Source organism: Hipposideros armiger, unplaced genomic scaffold, assembly GCF_001890085.2.
Source record: "Hipposideros armiger isolate ML-2016 unplaced genomic scaffold, ASM189008v1 scaffold_35, whole genome shotgun sequence".
Classification (NCBI taxonomy): domain Eukaryota; kingdom Metazoa; phylum Chordata; class Mammalia; order Chiroptera; family Hipposideridae; genus Hipposideros; species Hipposideros armiger.
Genome location: NW_017731385.1, coordinates 4,572,102 through 4,578,101, shown reverse-complemented (window position 1 = coordinate 4,578,101; position 6,000 = coordinate 4,572,102). Strand labels below are relative to the sequence as shown.

General features: G+C 38.0%; 1 protein-coding gene across 11 annotated transcripts in view; it reads right to left on the bottom strand.

The window, feature by feature from the left end:
- Positions 1 to 6,000, bottom strand: part of MEF2A (myocyte enhancer factor 2A) — a 126,374-nt gene that overhangs the window by 12,785 nt on the left and 107,589 nt on the right. The gene's annotated exons all lie outside the window — the stretch shown is intronic.

The window sequence follows — 6,000 nt, the reverse complement described above, 5'->3', positions numbered from 1 at the left end:
AGAGGAGAGGAGAGGAGAGGAGAGGAGAGGAGAGGAGAGGAGAGGGATTTACAATCTTAAGTAGAGTGATTTCATACAATTTTTGGGGGGCTCTATCTTTACAATATCAAGTCAAAATACTTTCCGAAGTGATTTAAACCAGTTCCATCCTTCCTCACTCCCTTCAGTAGCATGTCACTCATTTGTAATATAGTTATATTCATGTGTCAGGGTCTTCATTCCATCTTGGGTTCCCCTGGAATCCTGGGTTTTTTTCTTTAACTGCATATAGTAAAAATCACTCTTTGTATTGTAGTTTTATGGGTTCTGACAAAAGCACAGACTCACGAACCCAGCAACACAGTACCACAGAATAGTTCTATCACCTCAAAAATCCCCACTTACTACCCTTTGTAATCAGCTACTCTCCCCACCCCTAGCAACCGCTGATGTTTTGTATTTTCCAGAATGAAACACAAATGGAATCATACACTATGTAGACTTTGGAATCTGGCTTTTTTCACTTAGCAAAATTTGCTCAAGATTCATCTATGTTGTTGTGAATAGCTCATCCCTTCCTATGGCTGAGCAGTGTCCCTTTGTGTAGTATGTAGTAAACATACTACAGTGTGTTTACCAGTTCATCTGGGTTGTTTTCAGTTTGAGGCGATTATGAAAAACACAGGCTTTTGTATAAGCCTAGTTTCAGCACTTGGGTAAATCAGAGTGGGATTGTTGAATTGTATGACAAGTATTAATATATATTTCACTTTATAAGAAGTTGCTGAACTGTTGTTCAAAGTAGTGGTACCATACATTCCAAGCAGGAATGTATGAGAGCTCTTATTGGCCCTGCGTCCTTGCCAGAATTTTGAGTTTTTAGTTTCTGTTTTTGTAATTTTAGTCATTCTACTAGGTGTGTAGTTGTATCATTCTGGATGCAAATCCTTTATTGAGTAGGTGATTTGCAAATATTTTCTTCTAATCTGTGGGTTGTCTTTTTATTTTCTGAACAGGGCCTTTTCACAGAATAGAACTTAAATTTTGATTAATACCAATATATCCATTTTTTCTTTACAGTTCATGCTTTCGGTGTTGTATTGTTTTCGCCAATGTTTTCTTCTAGTAGTTTCAGTTTCATGTTTCACATTTGGGTGTGTGATACAGTCTGAGTTAATTTTTGTATAAGTATGAGTTACATATTGAGGTTCTGTTTTTGCATATGGATGTTGAATTGTTCCAACGCCATTAGTTGTACTGACTATCCTTCCTCCATAGAAATGCCTTCCTCCCTTTGTCAGAAACCCAGCTGAATGTACCTGTGTAGGTCTATTGCGTGGGCTCTCCGTTTTGCCCACTGATCTCTGTGCCCATCTTTTTGCCAACCCCGCGCATTCTCAATTACTGTCCCTTTACAGCGGGTCTTGAAACCAGGTAGCGTGAGTCTTCCTGTTTTGTTCTTTTTCAAAATTCCTTTGATTATTGTAGCTCCTTTGCCTTTCAATATATATTTTAGAATTGGCTTGTTGATATCTACAAAAAAAGCTTGCTGTGATTTTCACTGGGATTAAATTTAATCTATAGATCAATTTAAGGATAAGTGACATGTTGACGATACTGAATCTTCAAATCCGTTAATATACAGAGGGTGCCAAAAAAATGTATACACATTTTAAGAAAGGAAAAGAACTATTAAAATTGTAATACTCAATGTATACTGATAACAAAAGATGAATACAAGTCATATATACATTTTTTTGGCACCCCCAGTATGTATCTCTTCATTTAGGTCTTTGATTTCTTTCCACAGTGTTTTGTAGTTTTAACATACAAATCATGCACATATTTTGTTAGATTTGTACCTAGCTATTTTTCTTTTATTTTTGGTGCTAATCAAATGGTATTTTTAAATTTCAAATTCCCATTGTTCACTGGCCCTCATATGTGGGATCCGAACCGGGGCCCTCTGGCGTCCCAAGCCAGCTCTTAACCAACGTGCCACTCGGCTGGCCCTTTCCTATGTCTTTATATTTAAAGTGGAGTTCTTGCAGACAGTTATAGTATTATCTTCCTTTTTTAACCAATCTGATACTTTGTCTTTTAACTAATGTTAACGACCACATTCAATATGGCTACTTGTGTGATTGGATTCAAATCTATAATTTTGCTAGTTATATTTTATTTGTTCCATCTGTTCTATTTTTCTTTTTTTCCCCCCATTTCTTGGGCCATTAGAGCATTTTTTATAATTCGATTTTATCTCTTCTACTGACTTATTATTTATACCTCTTTTTAATTTTCTTTCTGTAGTTGCACTAGGGTTTACAATATACATTTTTAGTTAATCAGCGTTCACCTTCAAATATATATAATGTCATGTATAGAATAAAGACCTACAACAGTATAGTTCTAATTCCCTCCCATTGTTTGTTGTCATATATTTTTAGATGTGCTATGAACACAAAATTCACTGCCACTGTTTTTGCTTTAGAAAGTCAGGTATCTTTTGGAGCAATTAAAAGAGGGAAAATGCCCAGATCTTGGTTTCTAATACCATCCTTCAATAAAAGGAACCAAGGTTCCTTGGAGAGATTCCTGATTCTAGGACTTGGGCCAGAAATATACAAGGTGAGCCTGGACAATTTTGTAGTAACTGAAAAATAAAGAAGTAACTCCCACCCCTAACCACCAAGAAACATTCCACAAGGATGAGGGTATGTGAAAGGAGCACAGGAGCCAACTGAATCATCCCCAATAGCTAAAGCTGGAACAATTTAAGCAGCAGAATAAACTATATTGGTAGAATTATAAATTAACAGAATTTAGTAGCATTATAACCCAAAGTATAAAATAAATACCCATGAGTCTATATCAATATAAGTAAATGATTAAATAAATGAGAACAGGTAAGTCACCTATACAAAAGAAGTCCAAATAAATTATGTAGATACTGTGCTCTCAAGAATGTGGCCTTAAGTGTGGGCCTCACATAGTGACTTCCTTCTAAAGAGGACAGTATCAAAAAGCAGGAAAAGAGTAACTTTACATGAGAAACCCATGAAGCACTACATCAGCAAGGTGACCGAGGTTAACATCAGTAGTAACTGTCCTGTTGATGATATGTACCCTTTTTTATGATGTGATGAAAATTGCACTTCAGTTCTGTGGCCTTCCTCCCCCAAACCAATGACCTCAATCGAATCATAAGAAAAACATCAGATAAATCCCAACTTAGGAGCAGCTACAAAATACTTTACCAGCCCTCCTCAAAACTGTCAAGGTCATTAAAGCAAGAAAAGTCTTAGAAACTAACACAGCCAAGAGGAGCCTAAGGAGACACGACTACTAAATGTAATGTGGTCTCCTGGATGGGATCGTAGAACAAAAAAAGACAGGAGGGTAAAAAAACTAAGGATAAACTACGGACTTTAGTTAATAATCATGTACCACTATGGATCCATTAGTTGTAACAAATGTACCATACTAATGTAAGATGTTAATAGGAGAAATTGGGTGTGAGGCACATGGGAACTTTCTGTACTATCTTTCAAATCTTTATATAAATTTAAAACTGTTCTAAAATAAAAAATTTATAAAATACAGGGGAATATCAATTTTATCTTCATTTATTCCATTTCAATTTTTCTTTCTTTCTTTGTACAGTTACAAGTTTTAGCCATTATCATATTTCTTCTGCCAAAGGACTTTCTTTAACAGTCTCGTAGAGCTGGTCTGCTGGTAATAAATTCTCACAATTTTTGTTTGAGAAAAGTTTTTCTTTTTCTTTTATTTTTGAAAGATATATCTGCTAGGTATAGAACTCTAGGTTAAGAGTTTTGTTTTTATGTCAGCGCTTCTGTAACAACTCCACTGTTTTGTAGCTAGGATAGTTTCTGAAGAGAAGGATGGTACAAATTCTTATCTTTGTTCTTCTATTGGGTTGTTGGAAAAGTCATGATGTATTTTTTCTGTTTTTTGTTGAAAAAATGCGTCATGACTTTTCCAATAACCCAATATATGTTCTTCATTTTCTTTGGCTTCCTTTTAAGATTTTTTTCCCGTCTCTTGGTTTTAGCAGTCTGACTGTGTGCTTGTGCACATGTGCACATGTGTTGGTGGTAGTATTTACCCTACTTGGTGTTGTTGGTTATGATTTCTTCAAGTATTTCTTCTGCTCTGGTCTCTCTACTCTCTTTTTTAGGAATTCCAATTACAAATATGTTAAACCATGATGAAGTCCCACAGCTCTTAGAGGCTTTGTTCTATTTCATAGTTCTGTTTTCATCACTTTTCTTTCTCTTTGTATTTCAGTTGGGGTAATTCCCACTGACCTAGAGACCGACAGGTCTGATCTCCTGCTAGGCCCTTAGTGCAGGGTTGTGCTTGCCTGTTGCTATGGTTCCTCTCAGGGCATCACCACAGCCCTGGAATTCCTCTGGGGGGAACGGGAGCGGTGTTTGTTTCCACAATGACAGTTCCCGCCTCAGTTTTCAGCCTTCCCCTCTGTGCTGCCTCAGAGAGCGCCCTTCTCAGCCATCCTGCCATGCTCGTGGCATTGTTCCTGCTCCGCCACCACGGGCTGAGATAGTTCTCCTTTTCCATTCCCCAGATGCCCTGGGGCTTCACCACTGCCCTCAGGGTGACCGTTTTGGTGTTTATCTCACAGACTGAGACTTCTGTTCCATGGAGAGAAAGGGGAGAAGGTTCCAGGCAACACTTCCTGCCCTGGCTGCAGGGGCTGCTCTCCCTCCTCCAAGTTGACGCCACAGAGACTTACTCAGGACATTCCCAATCTTTCCTCGGAGCACCCAGTGTGAGGTTCCTGGAAAGAGCCCACAGGAGAACACAGACTCCCCCTATATCATGGCCCCAGAGGCTTCACACAGTCCTGCCAGTGACCACTTGGCCTCCAACAGTCCACCAGTCACCCTGGCTTAACTCTCACTAACTGTGCCTGTCTTCCCCGGCTCCGTCAGTGCTCAGAGGTCCTCTCCCCCGAGTCTGGGCCAGTCAGCTGCCCTGAAGCCTCAGCACTACCCTGTGTTCAAGGGTACCTGGGAACTTGCTGCTTGTCCAACTTTTTTTCTTTGTAAGGCTAGGAGTGACACAGCTTCCAGCTTTCCATATCTCCGAATGAAAAAGTACTTTGTTTTTTTACTTAAAGAGTTTTGGTTCTGGCTCTCTTTTCTAATACTTTGGACTAGTACTAACCTCTCCATCAGTTTCCTCATCTCTACCTAGCCAAGATCAGTTTTTGGGTAAATGAGACAATGTGTATAAGGATGTTTGGGAATCTATAAGGCATTATACAAATGTAGACTTATCATCTAAAGGCTGATAGCATCACTTTCACTTAGCAAAAAATCAAATGGCGAGTTTAGCAGCTGCATAGTAGAAAGAACACCTGGCATGTTAGTAGTCAATCGCTCAACTAAGAATGGTTATAAAACTTGCATATATATTCTAATTTTCTTCTTTGAGAGACTAAGGAGGATAATCATATTCCGCTTCATAAACACAGGATTCAAAAGTAAATGAGGCTGGAACTATAAAGACACTGTCAAGGGCTGGGCTAGGGAGACCTCTATTCTTTACAGAGTTAACTGAGAAGGTTATGGGAGAAGGAATAAACAACAAAAAAATTATTTGGAGACTAACTCATGTTTTTATGCATTCTTCCCTATTCTACAGTAATTCTCTTTAGTATATAGAATTTTCTAACAAGTAACTTAGTGTTTCCCTCACAGAAAAGCACGTGCAAAATTTACCGAGAGTATGCAAAGTACAGAAAAAAATACTCAAGGCAGGTTTAAATGATCAGTTTGGGGATTAGATCTCTAAGCAGAGATGTCAGCCTGGTAAAATTAATATTAAGCATAACAACCTCTCCATATTTAACTTTAATTTTAAATAGACATTAAGCAGATTTCTGTTTCTCCTTAATCTGAGTCCTGTGTATTTCAAATAGACTTGTTTCTTCAAGTGCTAGTTTCAAATAGAAATATTCATTAGGAAAAGGTC